An 18173-nucleotide genomic window follows, 5' to 3' on the forward strand; every position below is an offset into this window, starting at 1 on the left:
AAGCGAGCTCCACAAAAATATCTGCCCCGGGCTCCCACCACCTAAATCCGGCCCTGCGAGAAGTTTTATTTATGTTTAACATAAGGCTAAACAAAAAGAAGCTTGTGTGAGAAATAAAGTGAAACTGCGTTATGGTGTTCTACCTTTTCGTATCTGTGTATCGTAAATATAACAGACATTTCTAAGGTTCATTAACCTGCTTTCTTCTCTGTTTTTTTCTGTTGAAACATAGATGTTTATTATTTTAAAGTAATAAAATTTACATTAGAAGTCAATTGCTATTTCCAAATTTTTCGTAAATAAAAGAAAAAGGCAAAGCAGAAATTTATTCCGAATATAACTACAAAGTGGTTCCTCAGATGAATGCAACTTAAGACAAAACTTAGCTTAGCTTAAAATTTTTGATACATTTTCATTCTGCTGTTGAAAATGTATCAAAAAATTAAAGCAAAGTTTATGAAAAATGATTTTGAATGAGCCCAAAAAACTCCAAATACATCTGCTTACGTAAGAAAACAACAAAAAAAAAAAACAACTTGTGAATGGTTGTAAATTTGTATTTTTTTTTGTAACAAATTACGTAACACTAAAAATATAGATTTCAAACCCCCTCCCCCCTATGTAACGATAGGTAACGTTCGACATGACTCCCCCCCCTCAAATTACGTAACGCTGATTAGCCTGACCCCCCTCCAAAATTTTCAATTTCGAGCAAACATCACAATTACGTAACTGTCTCTACTACCCCCCCTCCCCCCTACGTAACAATTAGTAACGCAGACTTAACCCCCCTCCCCCCCCTTCATGCATTACATGATTCGTGTACGACGCCTTATGTACCTAAACGTGAAAATCATGAAACATCATTATCTCAGAAACTACACAACCGATTTGAACAAAGTTGGTCTCAAATAAACGGGCTACCTAAAAAACCCTTAACTTTTGAATTTCATAAAGATTGAACATGTGGTTCAAAAGTTATGGAAAGAAACGTGTTCTGGAGACTGTTAAATCTCACTCATGTTTCTCAGAGATGGCTGAACCGATTTTCATAAAATCAGTTTCAAATGGAAGGTCTAGTTGCCCCATAAGACCCTATTGATTTTTTTTGCAATCGAATTCTTACTTTGCCTGTTATGTTTAAAAATGTGAAATCTAGCTTTGAAAAGTAACATATTCCGAAGAATACTCAAACACATACACTTTTCTCAGAGATGGCTGAACCGATTTCCACAAAATTAGTGTCAAATAGAAAGTATAGCTGCCTCATAACATTCTATTGAATTTAGTTGTAATCGGACTGTAACTTCGTCTGTAATATATCAAAATGTGAAAATAACGAAACTTCATTATCTCACACACCACACAACCGATTCAAACAATATTGGTATCAAATTAACGGGCTAGTTAAGAGTTAACTAAAGGATTTTATAATGATTAAGCATTTGGTTCAAAAGTTGTGAACAGAAACATGTTCCGATGACTTTTCAAATTCATTCGTTTTCCCAAAGATGACTGAACTAATTTCAACAGTCTCAGTGTCAAATGACAGGTTTGGTTGGCATCTCATTAAATTATAATCGGACTTTTATTCCAACCGTTATGTATTAAATTCTGAAAACAACGAAAGTCTATTAACTCAAAGATTACACGACTTATTTAAACGTAACTACGGGTTGTCTCTCAACAGATTTCATAACAATATGATACGTGGTTCAAAAGCTATGGAAAGAAACGAAATTGATTGATCAAAATATATTGTACTATTTGAACGTTCCCGGTATTGCTCGTGATTAAAGTGTTTGAAATTGGGGGCATTTTTTTTTTATTTCAATATTTCTTTAGCACAAATATAACGTCAAATTTCACATTTTACACTTCAATTATTACTTCAAATACAACATCAATATTCTAGGACCCAAATAGTGAATATACCTTTATTGGATCGAATTTGTCAATTTAAGGATGTTTTCCAGAAACCATAAATCGGATTTCAAAATGGAGCATGGAGTTGATTCCCGGCCTCTAAGCATTATCCCGGTTCCTGAAAAACTCACATTGGGTAATGAAACTGTAAGCTACTATCCAAAAATTTAAAATGGCATCTGAAGTTAATTTTTGGGGGAGGGGGGGAGGTTATCATACTGTTTTAGAAATTCTCATATTGAATGATATTTGGTCTTTTTAGGCTGTTGTCCATCAGGGAAAATTTTCCTACTATAAAAAGTTGACTCTAAAATGATATATAATCGAGTCCGACCTATACATGAGTACAGTGAGGTTTCGATTATACCAGAAACAAAAAAAAAATCGCATCATATATTTAAAACCTATTTATTTCATGTTACTTCAAAATGTTCGGTTATGCTTTTGGCTACCAGAAATTCGTTATTTAGAGTGAAAAATAAATCCAGCAGAAATTATCGAGGTATATTTTATATATTCTATTAATTGAAGGTTTCATGTAAATCTATTTGAACAAATAATAAGTTCGAAAGAGAAATGCTGGGTCTCACCGCTAGGTGGATTAATTTTGGTTTTTTTTAAATAACATTTAATACCTAAATTGGCTGTCTTCATGATACAGTGAATGTAGTTGTTGGCAAATAAAAAAAAACTTGTCAAGCAAAACATAAAAACGACTCTTTTTAAAACTTAACTGCCCATAAATGCATAACAGTCCCATGTGAATTTTCATTACTTTTGAGATAAACCCCAGAAACTTCTTTACAGTACGTGCGCTCTCAAAAAACCACAAAAAAGCTATGTTTGTTGCTAAAATGATGGAAAAAATATAAATTTTGGTCAGTCCCACGTTACAAATAAATGCAAAACAGGCTCAGAGCTAGGCAGTGTGACTCTTATGCGTTTATGGGCAGTTAACTTCGTTGTATTTGTTGACTGCACCGATTTTTTATGAAACTTGTTGATAATTTTGTTTGACATATCTTCCAATGTTACCTATATAATGGCTTCGAAATTATTTTAAAGTAAGATTTATATAATAAATTTGATTCAATCAGAGTTGAATAAGACCAACTATTCATTATGATCACGTAAGTATTGTTGGATTTGAGATTTTTGGTCAGATTTAGTTTTTAAGGAAATAGAATTTATTCGAAATAAGACGCATTAGGAGAAATCTTTGGTGCTTATTCAACAACAACAATACGCTGGTGCATGCCGTGTCAAAGCAAAGTTGTTTGAACAAAAAAAACCCTGGTGGCACAATATCGCTAAATGTAAACGAAATTCTTTTGAGTGTTGTTAATTTTTTAAAGAGATTTTAGAAAAAAGCTGAGAATAAAAATACGTAAGTCGAACGAATTGATTTTGTCTGCGGATTCTGTAGAGTTGGTGCTGCTTGTAGAGAACTCATTATTCATCTTGCAATATTATTGACTTATTTTGGTATATGCGGCTTTCAGACATTCAATAATTATTAGTTGACAACAAATGAAAACAACAAAAGTGCCGTTACTTTTGGGTACTAATTCCACTTAAATGATACGGTTCAACATAATCAGTAGCAACTTTTTCATTGCACCATGCTGCGAACTAATTGAAACCGTTGTGCTAAGTTGTTGCATCTTACATTGCAAAACATTTGCGCTTGCTTGCACGTCCAACTGTAGTGCAGAAGCAGTGAATGGCAGCGAAACTATTATTAGAAGGTACAGCATTTATCACCTGCCACCAGCTAAATTTATTGGAAATTATGTTTGGCTGCAGTCTATCGGTATGCGACTGCGACTAGCCGAGATGACAGATGTAGGTTAGCAGCATGAACGTTAACGCGGATGAGCTGTGGTCCTATTTCTGCACAAAGTAAATTCGTTTTACGGCTTCCAAAAGAACACACACTAATACACAACCAAGCTTACATAACTTCGGTGAGACTCTTAACCAATCAGCACTCTGGCGTGGAATCGCGGCCCTAAGATTGATGTCTTTATTTCCCTATGTATTCAGATTAACCACGACACGATCCGAGCAGTAATGAAAGGATGGGTGATGATAGTCGCGACTTTCAATCATTGCACGTCTTTGTTAACCATTTGATTTGATACTAGAAGGCTATTAATTTTACTATTGCTTGTCAATTTTTTCTCAATTGCTTATTTGCTAGTTATTTCGTGAGTGGTTTCCTATTTAACTGCTACAAATGCCTTACTAGCCTTCAATCAGCTGCTATTGAAGTAGTGCTACAAACGTTGCAGAATAGAGGAAGCTGGTCAAAAATCGAAGATTTTAAAATATTTTTCTATACATACTTTAGTAAATTGCTGCAGTTATAATAAGATGAAACAAGAATCTTATATATTTTGTTAAATGCCCTCATGGAGTTGGTAATACAATTGTAGTAAACCAATAATCGAAATGATAACCTAACTTTCCGATTTTAGGCCAAGTTTTGTTGAGACCACTGTGTGAATCACTTAAATCTAAACGCAGCGCTTTTCGCATTACATAAAGTTTTTCTGCATCACTGTTTGTGCCGTCCTGATCACGTCCAACACTAATTTTATAGATTAACGTGTATTACTATCCCTAAGGTTAGTTTGGCTGCAAGCCTTACCTTTATGGCGTAGTTGCTAATATCTGTTATATTATTGTACACTTATAATCTGGATAAAAAAATTGAAATTTTTTATTTGATTTCATTTTAATCATCTACCTTTTATAAATGATCCAAGATCACTGGCTCATTTTATTTAATTGGATTTTCATATTCCTATACCAAGTAGAAAATGAGTAAAATGTGATTGTACGATTTGAATTTCGATTTGAAATTTCAATCATTAGCATACCTAATTGATTTACCTTTCCTTTTAAAGAGCACCTTCTAGTGTATTAAAAAAATACTTTCTTATTTTTTACATATTATAAACAACAGACAGGAAGTTATGATGCAGTATGCAGCAGAAAAAATTGCGAAAATGTTCAAATGGGTGAAGACCAACCTCTCTTAGGATTAATTCATGGATAGAGCGCCATGTCATACGACTAATCAGACTCAACACTGGCTGATGTAAAATTTGTAGTTTTGGCCGAGAGGCTTGTGATATTCTAGCAGCCCGGACTACTTAACCCGTTGGATTATTCGATTTGGGCGCATGTTGTAGCAAGAATCTGCAAAACATCTCATTCTAGTGTGAACACTCTAAAGTCTAACGTAGCACGCACATGGCGTCAATGCCGGAGAACTACGTTTGTTCATTACCTAAAATTAAGGACACATCGAGTAAATTTGTTGTATAGCACCTTATACAGATAACTAAATTAGACAACGTTGATATTTTTGCCTAAAAGTACTTCAAATAATTTATGAAAGAAACACCATAAATTATCGTATTTTTTTCTGCCGCACGAAGTGCACGAGGTGCGAAGTGTATCACAATATTTTGAACAGAACTTTTGAAATGAGACTTCAAGATTTGAGCAATTTCTTCTAACATATCTTTTTACAGTTGAGTGTTATATTGATTATTGTTACTATTACTAATGAACATTACTAATGGATTTGTAGGTTCTAATCCATCCTTAGCTTACGAAATAAGTATGGTCAGGTTAGGTGTACGGAACTCCTTTATAAAGTCTGTAGTACACTCTTTGACCAATGGTCAAATATTTGACCTTCTGACATAATGGTCAAATTTATTGGACATCATGATTGTTGTTTGCCCGTGTTTGCCACATGTACAAATTAAAGAGTGACAAACAATTAGTCTTGACCAAATTTTTATCTGTCAAAAAGTGACAAATATTTGACGCTTGGTCAAAGAGTGTAATCCAGCCTTACGACTCGTAAGACTGAATGCATTAGAGCTTTCAAAAACCAAACACAAATTCCATCCGGCTATTGAGGAAACGCACCCTAGGTAGACTAAAACTTCCTAATTGATACCCGATACCTGTTTTCTTATGTTTTCACTTTCATTCATGGCTTTGTGGTGAAAAGTGAGACGAAAGTCATCTGACGTGACAACTTTTTCTCTCGCTCCATTTCAGCACAGTTTTGTTAAGGCCGAAAGGTGTGATCTACTAGCCGTATGCACTTGATCTTCGCTGGGTGACACGACGGTATTTACGTAAATTGATGCTAACAACCAAAGTTCATTATCTTTCTTCCCACAATCGGACACTCTGATATATAATACCATTCACGTTTAGCAAGACTTTTATCTGTAGCGTTTATCCTCTTCTACAAGTGGATGTTGATTTCCCTGGGGTTGTTCCAGTTGGGCTATATGTTTACTCTTCCTTTACCAAGTAAGAATAAACTTGCAAGGAGCAATTCTACCTTTTAATTCAAAGGTGAATATATGTACATGCCCACATGCAACAATGTTGCAGAACAACCCTTGCCCAAGTAATTCGTGACTTTCGGATATCGGCACGCTGCGAAAGTACTAGCCTTTTCGAATATATCACCATACATTGAGAATTTCTCTTTCGTTTTAAAAAAAACTTGTAATTTGCATAAATCCGGATCGCCTGCTGTCACCTGGTATCGCGCTCGCAAGTTCAATCGCAGTTTCCATGGGCTGTAACCTACCGTTGTGCTACGTCTTCCTTAACTTGTTTCGGCTGTACCTTTATGAGTGGAAAAAGTGAAACCATCACCTTCGTCAACTAGCCGCTGACCGGTTTTTATCGGTATTCGATCGACCTGTTCGGCGGACAATAAACGGACAGTACGCGCGAACAAAGCATTAAAGCTATAGGTTTTTTTTATTTGTTTTCTTCAAATCACAAGTGAAAATTATGTAAAACGGTGACCATTGGGCTCGGAAGTAAACTCTGCCTTTCTTTGGAGTTCACTGATGCACGGTCGGCGAGGGAATGCGCGTGGTTGGAAGCTTTCATGTAAAATCTGGCTGTCACGAGTTAATGGATTCGGTTGGTTGTTTTGAGATAATATCTGTTAAGTTACACCTGTAGATACAATAACAGCTTTTTTATTGAAAAATTTCTTCCAGTATTTATTTTTTTGAATTTATGAAGACTGTATCATACCGTTGGAACGAAAAAAAATCCTATCAAAAAAATCAACTTTTACTTCAAAGTTCGAACATCAAATCCATCCCATTAAATCGCAAGCACAATTATTGCAAACTGCGTATCAATTGAAAGATTAATCTATCGTCTAATCATTCTTAATCATTATAGAGCTGAATATTTTTTGTACAATACCCTACCGGAAATGGGATAACATATTTTTTCAAGTATTCGTCAAAATTAGCTAAAATATGTGAAAACTTTGTAAGGAAAAGTCCTGCAGATGTGTAATCTTCGACAAAAACGTGTGTTTTGTATGTCGTAATGCTTCTTTAGTAGAATGTTTTCTGATGAATTGCAACTAACAAAAGTTAAGTATAAAAAAAAACTGAATTTTAAGTAACTTTCATGTTAAATACTCTGTAACTCTGTACCCAATGAAGTTAGGCATTTTGTTTATTCAGCAAAGTTTTATGTTTTTACATGCTTTGACACTTCGCCAAACAAACTATTCCTTTATCTCATAACACAAAAAAGTTAGTAATTTTTATATATGAAAACCTTCTGTAAAATATGCTCACCGTACTCAAATATGGATGGAGTGGGACAAACGAAACCTACAACATTTTGTAGTATTTGAGCTTAACTTTAAAGAAAAGTATGGTTCCATTTGCCCCTTTTTACCCAGAATGGCGAACACTATTACCCTGCAAACAAATTGGTTCATATAACTCGCGCTCAACTCTGTTAAGTGAACCCTTATTTGGTTAAAAATGGCCATATAAGATGCATGCTTAAGTGTACAAATCTGGAGGCCATATACGTACATTGTAAGGAAAAATTGGTTACGATTTTTTATAACTTCGCATGCTCTCTTAAATGGCCTTAGACTTAGAGGCTTGACGCATTTTACAATTTTGTATGACAAGTTAAATGGCTTCATATATAACCTGATATTGCGTTTTATAGGATTTAAGTTTTGTACGATATAAACAAATTTAATTTTGCATTTTATGTAATTTCAAACCTGACATGCACATTTGAGCGACTTAAAATTAACATCCTTATACGACTGCTGGTTTGCTGGGTATAATAATTGTAAATTCGTAATATATTACCTACCCCTCTGACAACTCTGCTTACGTCAGTTTAGCTTTTCATGTATTTCGCAAGGAAAACAATAAATCTGGCAACATTAGTGTTGCCGAAACTCCAAAAATCACGAAACTCTCTGCTTACGAGGTTCGCAAATTACGAACACGCGTCATAGCACTCGCCATTATGATGCGTAAAAAGCTGGATACATTCTTAAGCTTATCGACAAAAAAAAGCTAAAATAGGCTATAACTTCGTAAAGAAAGGTCCTGGAGATGTGTGGTCTTTGGCAAAAAAATGTTCTTTGTGCGTCCTAACAATTCTTCCAAACCTAATTTTCTTGGAAAATGCAACAAACAAAAGGTAATTTGAGAGGATGCAGGTCATTCATACAAACAACTGTTCCAAAGACACCATTAAGCTAGGATAAAAGTGAAATGCGCTATTGAATTAAGTTCCATTTTTGGCCTTTTTGGACCACTGTGCAGTGTGCTTAATGGAGTCGCCTAAATGGACTATTTCTCCAGTTTCAATTTATTTCACAAATTCTCGACCGACCGAGGTGCAATTTTTTTTAAGCATAAGTTCACATAAGTATTTTGTCCACATGTCAAAAACACAAACACAAGTCACCTCATAAGGTTAACAAGATTCAAAATGTTACGGATCGAGTTGGAAACTGAAAATACAGTGTTAAACATCTGGTGCACCAAAAAGGAAATAATATTCAACACTGTTGTCCGACTGTTGTCGGATGAATTATTGAATAAATAAATAAATAAATAAACAAACAAAATTGCGAAACAAACTAAAATGCATCCGGAAAACTTGAAGCGGATCACCGAAAAGTTTTTAGAAAATCATTCAATAATCTGCGTTTTGAAAACAAACCTCTTTACTTTTTATTTCCTTTTTGCCACAAATTGGTTACTCTACCAGCAAGAGAACGTACCGAAGAAAAATTCCCTCGGAAGTTACTTGACTTTCAATTCGCTAACATATCAGTAGGTTATAACAGTTTTGACATTTGTGGGGGACACCTTGCACTTCATCAATGTTGTAAGTGAATGCATTCGACAACAATGTTGGTGTTCCCAGCAATCATACTGTAGCGAAGCGCTTATGTGTTATTATCATCGGACGGAGATCTTAAACTCAGGAAAAGTTAATGCCCCATGCCGTGTGAATGTCCACGGGACGTCAGGTGTACGGTATTGCAATAAATTTTAATGCATCTCAGTTTAATTGGGCTTAACATGTCTCATGGTGAAACGTGGTAGTGTACAACAACTGCATAAATATGACAAGCGTTTATACTAGAACAATATCTCGCACATCAACAGCACCAACTATTAATAATATCGTTGGATCGTCGAAATTTATGTAACATGGATAGTTTCGGGTAATAACGAATTCCCACCCTAAAAGAACTGCTAGCAATTTCAGTTAAAAAAAAATATTTAAGTGGTACCATAAAAAAAATTCAATCGATAAGTGATTGCAAAGTTGCGGTACATTTTCTGGAACCGATGGAAATCCGAAACACTATTCGCGACAGATTTTGATGCAGAATATATGTAATGTGAGCAGGAACTTGCTCTCAGGACTCAAGACATTATTGACGTGAACGTCGACAATTAGCGTCAGCTTTTTTAATTTATTTGTGGACAACAAACCTATTGTTTTACTATGACAAGTAGCTTGATAACCTGAGTTGCTTCGACCAGTGCAGTTTTCAGACGGTACATTTAGCATTACTAATGGAGACTGCGAATCATGAATTTTCATTTTAAGCAAGATATGCTTTTTGAAATTCGAAGCACGTTCCGTTTTGTAGCGCAGTTCAGTGGCAAATTACCACCGGAAACTGTGTTTAAGCGAACAAGTGATGTGAATATTTTTTGCAAAGATTGTAAAAAAGATGTTGATGTTGATCGCAAACTGAATGATTACGGATTGACGAAAAATGATAAGCTTAGTAGCGCATTAGCGAAACGGACCAAACATGTAATTAATTCGGGTCAATTTTTATATTAACACAAATTAAACCAATTTAAAATTTTCCGGTTCAAGAAATAAAGTAAATTATGACGTTAAGTAATCAGTAAAAGGCCTCAGCAGATCTCATATATTCCCGGTATATTCAGGTTAATTCATTACTCTGCTTCACAGCCAAAATGCATTTCAATTCAAACTGAAGAAAATTTTTATTGTTAACGAAAAAAAACTTTTGCAAATTGCATCTAAAAATGTTAGATTAATGAAATACTTTCAATGCTCATGGGCGCATCTCAAACATCTAAAAAAAAAAAAAATACCACCAGTATCAATTGTAAAAGTAATGACAAAAAGATTCCTCATATGCTCTGAAAGACAGTGTAATGATATACTTTTTGTTTCAATTTTTCAGAGTCGACGTGTACAAAACAAGTTGAACTATTTCCAATTCACGAATAAATCTATATCAGTTGACGAAGGAAACCATACATTGACGAAAATTATAATGGCACTTTCAATAACTGAGATAAAATATTAAATTTTACCTTTAAGCATCACTCATTAAAAATTTAAGCCAAATGTTTAAATAAGAATGTTTGAATAAGACTTCATATTCGCTTATTTGATAAAACCTGACCTGTTATTATTCAGTATTAGCGGCACATATAAAGAAAAATAAAATGTATAGGTACTTGGTGCAATACGAAAGCGGATGCTCTTAGCAATCATTCCGATACTACTTTAATGTCAAAACCAAAAGAAAAATCTCAAACAGCGAGTGCCACCAGCATGCTGTATACACTCGCGGAATTACAAGATAATCGATAACCGTAGAAATTGATTGACTCTTCCTGTCGATGGTTACGCTACCTGCTCGGTTCGTCGCGAGTACTTAGTTTATTATTTCACATTTCGTTGCATACTTTCTCGGCTTAGCCATATTGGGAGTGCAAAGCGAAATTCATCTTTGTCGTAATGGCAGATTCTTCTCGCAAATGCGCGATTACCGGGCAAGCCAACGAGCGTGGCAGATGAAGTAGATAGTGATGAAATCGGCTACAGCACGATGCGGCTAGCACCGCTGCTTCTGACGATCGATTTTAGCCATCTCATACTTGATTGTTTATTTTTTGTTGCTTTTTCCGTTTGTTCCCCCTGGCGGTGTGTAGAGACTAGAGAGAGTGTTTCACCCTGAGGCGAAGGAGGCTTTTCTGGAGTCACGTTTTGCTGACGGTTTGGCTGGTGCAAACTACGGTGGTGCCTACCGATCAATCGACCGTTCGACGCTTGGCCATCATTGATTTTCCCTATAAGTAAGAATTACCTGCAATGAATGTTTGTCTTTGTCCGCCTGATTACGCTGTCCTTTTATTCGTTTCAGAAGATTTACGACTGACTATTACTAATACTAATAATAAACGCCAAATTGCCTTAAATTTCCGACTTTTGGTGGCGTGATTTTACAAAACCACGTAAACATCAATTAATTTTTACTAGAATATGTTTATTGAATGTCACTATTAAAATGAAAAATATAATTTTGATTAACGTTGCAATGTACCGATTATGATTATTATTTTTAACTTACTTTCAGTGACATTTTCAAATTTAAATCTTTTCAATCGTCTAAACAAGGGTACAACTAAGTTATGAAAAAGGCAACAACTAGTGAAAATTATTCAATTTTATTGAGAATGGACATTTTTTCGTAACAGTGATCCATAATTGTACTTGACCTATAATTTTGGAGTGACTGTATAGAGAATGCTTCACAACAGAAACGCAACCGCAATGATATTTGCAAGTGTTGTTTGCCTTTAGGCAGTCTTTGGCAACTACAAATAGTGCTTTCACCGTAATGATTCCTGGTGATTCCGAATATAACATGCTATAGCAACATGCCACAGTTTTCGTAAGCAATGGTGATTCCTACTTAATTTGATAAGCAAATAGCTGAACACAATTTATCGTTCCTTTGGAACTAAAAATTTTACATCATAGAAGTTTCTTTCATTGCTTTATTAGGGTGGCTTTCAGCCACCGAGTTGTAGAAGTAACAAAAAAAGATTAATGAAAGTTATTAAGACAATACCTAACAGAACGATAACAACCAGAAATTATTAACATTCAAACATTCCAAAAATTTAAAATTATCAGAGGAATGAAAAATTGTTATAAAAATTTAAATTGAGCATAAGTTAAAACTTCAAAAAATCAACCTAGCGCTATCACTCAGAAACTTTGAATTATTTTAAAGTGTTGCTGAAAACAGTTAAAACTCAAATGGTCGTCAACAGTTGAAAATAAAAAAAAAACAGATTAGTATAAATTATATTTGAACTGAGTGCTATCATTCAGGCATTTTAAAACAGAAAGCTTTGAGTGAAAGTTTTGAAAATTCACGGTGATGTTCGATCCAAAAACAAATACAAGCAAGCTGCTCATACTCGGTTAGAAAACATTTAAAATAATTACAATAGCCACAAACACAAAAGTATGCTAACAGTAACTAATTCAAGAAAAAGAAATACGCTACTTTGAATTCAACGTAGGGTTTTTTTGTGATAAACTCATATCAATTCCGAAAGATATATATTTCCGAAAGATATATAAAAGTGTAAAGAGCTTACCTTTCATGGAGAAGATAAATTGCACATAAATGCCATAAAAACAATCCCTTGGATGATATAAAACCGAGCAAGAAACAGTGTGACTCGTTACAAAAAATCTAAAAAAAAAAGTCATATTGATAAAGTTTCTGTCTAACTTTCAAAGCCATTGACCTGCGACGTCATGACGCTATTGATTGTGAATTAGTACTTTTTCAGTGTTGAACATTTTGAAATGATCGATCATTGAAATAAAGCTTGTTATTCCCCTCAATACGTGGAAGTGAATATTCACCGCTTACTTCTTGACCAGCATGAGCGCTGCGTGTAGAAATTTTTTGCTGCTTACACCTGAGCGAAACAAAAGTGGTGAATCACTCTAGTGAGAATACACAGGAGCATGTTTGGTTTCGCTCTGTTGCTCTTTGAATGCTGATTAGACTATATTTTGTCAAGGAGGCAGAATTTGAACAAGTCATATATTAAGCACTTGTAGAGACACTCCATCTTCACAATTTGTCGGAACATTATAATGTTTGAATTGCTATAGTTCCATAGCCTGAGTTGTTTTATTTTCGTAGGTACCAAAAGAGCAGCTCTTCCGGTTTTACAAGTTTGGCCTGACTTTTACGCGTACCTATGGCAATTTCAACAATACAATGTTTGGACAAATTGTAGAGATAGAGTATTTCTACAAGTGCTTCATATCTGACTTTTTCTTACTCTGCCTCCTTGACAAAATGCAGCCTAATGAGCATTCAGAGAGCAAAAGAGCGAAACCAAACATGCACAGAAGTACATTCTGGTGCGCATTACTGAGATAAATTCAATTGCACTCGAAGAGCAAACATGCGTGATGGCCGGCTGGATTTCCTAATTTTTATTTTCAGTTTTGCGATATGCAAAGCAAACAACGCAACCTACTTTTCCAACTAGATGCTCCCATCATTTGATTGATGCTTAAGAAACATGGAGTGATTACAGAGCAAGGACAGGCATGTAATAATTTTACAATCTTCAATCTTCTCTGAAGATTATTAGATTTAAACAGGAATACTAAGTGGAAACGTATTCCTGCAAACAAAAATTACAATTAAAAAATTATACTTTATTACAAACAATGAAATTCCAAATCCATTTTAGATTTTACTTGGAAATTAATCACTCAATTGGCTAATTGTAAAATATAAATCACTAATTTTGATGAACTTTCGATGGATGCTAGATAATCACGAAAAGCTTAATCCTCCGAAAAGCTCAGTGCCTTCTTTAGACATGCTTCAGTTGAACCTCTTAAAAGCTTCAATAAATACTTGTTAATGTTAAAATGTTAATAAAGATTCATAGTGATTTTACCGAGGTCGGTCTGAAAAATAACTTGGGCATTAGAGGATTGAACAAACTGCGTATTTTCGCCAATAGATCAAATTTCGCGTACCTTTTCAAAAAGGACCTAAGTAACAATGAGCATTTTTCTCTTCCCTCTCTCTCTCTCTCTCTCTGTTTTGTTAAGTCGGTTTATTTATAAAAGCTTTCAAGAATTTCTGGCCATAATGTTGCCTAGCTTACGATGCATAAATGAAATATGTAAAAATAAAAGTTTAAGACAAATGTAGCCGTTTCAATGGATTTTACTCCAGTTAGTTCCTAAATGGTCAGAGATTCAAAGAAGTATTGTCGAACTCGACGAAAAATCGCCATCATAAATTGAGTCTATAAGAGCCATGATAATTGTTAGGTCTAATTTCACTTTTCCATGTGACAAATTTCACGACCTTATTTCCAAAAATCACACATTACTGCACAAAATTTCATCAATCAGCCAAGTATTCTTTTGAGCAGAATAAGGCAGGTCCATCAAAGCAATGAATAATTGTTCGTTTTACTTTGGTTAAGACAAATTTTCAAATGGCAGGAAACTACACTTTAAGAAGGTCAGAAAATTGTTCTACTACGTTTCCTGCAGCGGCTGCTACGAGATACCCACTGCAAAGCTCAACTCTGTTGATAGAGTAACTAGGTATTTCACGCGAGGCCCCTACAAAAATATATCTCACAATTAAGTCCCGCTTTCCTGGAAAACTGGAAGCAGCACTTTTACACCGTTTCTGTTATGCTGTATGCTTCACGAACAACGAACGATTGCCATCGGTTCGATAATAAAATCACATTCGGCTTGCATTGGAAAGGTCATCTAATCCACACTAGATGATCGCAATCAATTCACATTTCGCATCCATTTCGCCGTACAGGACAGTGATTGATGAAGATATTTAGGACCGTAGACACAATGGCACACACGGACCGGTTCGGGCCATAAGCGTAACTTTCGACAGTTCATTTTAAAACCTTCCGCTCGTTGACCTTCTTCGGATGAGCTCTTTTTCGCCAGATTGTTACACTCTTGTGGCTGATTAAATTTGGATGATTTTTCTAGCTTGTGGTCTAAGCACACCACCCAGGTATTATTGCGGACTGTTCGAAAGAGCGATGTCAACCTAAAAAACTAACATGGTCTTGCACAATACTGTTGGCGAATAATTTCGGACAGGTATAAGATGGGTGATATTTTGATAACATTTGCTAGAAACGATCGTCCAAGACCTTTTCGAATCTTTGTCAAACCTAGTTATTATGTAAAACGGTGTCTAAATTACTAAATGCTGTCTCAATCAAAAACATTTCTAAGTGTGCTTCTTCGAAAACCTGCCCCGTAACATTCAATAATTCAAAACAGCTTTCGAAAAAAATCCTCGCAATCTTCTCTGCTTAGGGTCTGCAGCAGGTGGCCGCAGATGATCTGTTGGCGGTACATTTTATCTCGTGAATCGGTGTGCATACTAGGTTAACATTTTGTGTTGCGACAGTCCCCGATTTGAAAAGTGACGCGTCACATTTAGACTATGTAAATTACGTAAAGGAAATGAAACTATATTGCACATCAATCAAGTTATCGAACAAAAAGTAACAACTTTATGGCACATCAGCCAGCCGCTTTATGGTGTTGGACGGTTTCACAACTCGTTTGACAAAAAATATTTTTATGAGTAAATCGAAATTAAATATAAGATTAAAAAGCATCATGAACACGCAAATTGAAGTAATAGGATTATTTTATCTCAAATAGTGCAGTAATATTTCAAAATGTTATTTACCTTTCGACTCAATTCATTTAAATCTTGTTAATCTCTGCCTAAACAAAAGTGCTCTCACAAACTATCCTTAAAGGTGACTTTATCAATTTTTGCAAACTGAATTTAAATAAAAAAGGAAACATAGGTTACTATTAAATTTCATAATAATTAGTTACTTGATTTAAAAAAGCTTATACTCATTAAAATTGTGTAACAAATTGTAACATTTTATATATTTAATATATTTAATATTTCACAGATCTGCACGGCAAGCTTTGTGGACCCAAATACTCTACACTTTGCATTCACCATTTTGGTAATTTGTTCATTGCATGCGAAAGTTCTTTTTAACTGCAATGTGGTCCAACATCGCTCTAAACTCTACAATTTAGATGATTTTAGTTGGTCCAACCACATTACAAAGCAAAGCAAAGCCTTGGTGCTACATTCCGATTCGGAACTCGACCTTCTGTTTATTTATACACAGACTTCGCAGCCAACTGTTCAGTGTACAGGACAATTGCGGGGCTAGCGCTACGATCCTACTGACACTAACAGTCTCTCCCGAGCCGAGACTCGAACTCAAGACCAGCGTCGTACCTCGAGACCGTCTAGGAGACCACATTACACAGGTAACTATTATTGCGGACTATTCGAAAAGGCGATGTCAACCCTCAAATGCAAACATGGTTTTGCACAATACTGTTGGCGAATAGTTTCGGACAGGTAGCTGGCTGATATTTTGATAACATTGACTGAATCTATGTCAAACTTGGTTATTGTAAAAAAACGGTGGCTAAATTACAAAAAACAATGTCTAAGTGTGCTTCTTCGAAAGCTCACCCCGTAACATTCACAAATTCAAAACAGCTCTCGAAAAGGATCAGCAGGTGGCCAGCAGGGGGTGCTTTCATCATGTTCGCTATCATATTCGCTCGAAGAAAAAATACATCTCAGGATATAATAGGGGTATCAGAAAACCAATTGCGTTAATTTTATTTAAATTGGAATGAGGTAAAAAAAAGGAAGGAGGAAAATAGTGAAGAAAAATGATAGAATGGAAACGAGAAATTGAAAAGAGAGAATAAGAAACAAAATGGGACAGAGAAATGACAATAAAAAATGTGAAGAGAAAATAAAAAAACAGAGTAGAATGATAGATATGGAATGGAAGTTCTAAATACGAACATAAAAGTGAGCATAAACATAAAAAAGAAATGAGAATGAAAATTTGAAAGTAAAATGAAAAAGCGATGTAGCAAACGAAATAGAAAACCGAAACAGAAGAACAATGAAAAATTAAAAAAAGAAATGAAAAGGGGAGAAGATAATAAAAAAGGATAATGGGGAAGCGAAATGGAATTCAAAAAATAAAAAGTGAAGTAGAACGCGAAAGCGAAATTTAAAAGGAAAATGGGAGATTGAAATTGAAAAGAAAATGAGAAGTAGGACGAACATAGAACTAGGCAACTCAAATGAGCAAAAGAATTTGAAAACAAGTGTAGCGACAAATTGGGAAGATAAATGAAAAAAGGTTTATGGAAAAGAGAAAAAGAGAAGGATAATAAGAAAGAAAAATGAAAAAAATGGAAATTCGTTGAAAACGTGAAAAAAGAATGACAATTGAAAAAAATAGGACAATACTGTCCTATTTAAAAAAGAAATAATAAATGGAAATAGAAAGCCAAAGTGGAATTGAGTAGGTTAAAGAAAAATATAATTGAAAAAACTTATGAATACAAACAGAAAAACATAAATTTCTTCCATTTCAGCGGTTAGCTTGACCAGATTTGTACGGTGGTTATCAACCAACTATTTGACCTAGATAACAGTTTCATTTTATTGCTATTTGGCCGAGATACCAGTTTCATTTGTGATTCAGATTCCGTTATCATAAAAACAATGTAGCAAACAAAATTGAAATCAACTCTAGATTAGAACCATATTGTAAAAGAGAATCGGGGTTCGCTAATAAATGTTGCACTGACCTTGCCACAATGTAGTTCTTGTCACCAGAATGATTATGAGAAGGGTTCAATCTCCGTTCTACCATATTTCACAAACCGATAGTCAAACTCCAACACAGACGCTTGCTAAAAGTAGAATTACAGTAAATGAAATCGTAGACAACATTTACGTCACTCCTTCATACCTGTTCCTTTGCGAAAACTGATCTATTACAGAGTCCATCATTCATTCCAATTGTCTCCGCCGTTGTCTTTCCGTTTCTGTCTCGACATCCTTTTCTGTGCATCAGCACACCATCTCTTTTAGCGTAAAAATAAAACCGTTGCTCTAATTTGGTTAAATAGGCCAAGACGTTTGTGAATTGACC

Source organism: Wyeomyia smithii, chromosome 2, assembly GCF_029784165.1.
Source record: "Wyeomyia smithii strain HCP4-BCI-WySm-NY-G18 chromosome 2, ASM2978416v1, whole genome shotgun sequence".
Lineage (NCBI taxonomy): Eukaryota > Metazoa > Arthropoda > Insecta > Diptera > Culicidae > Wyeomyia > Wyeomyia smithii.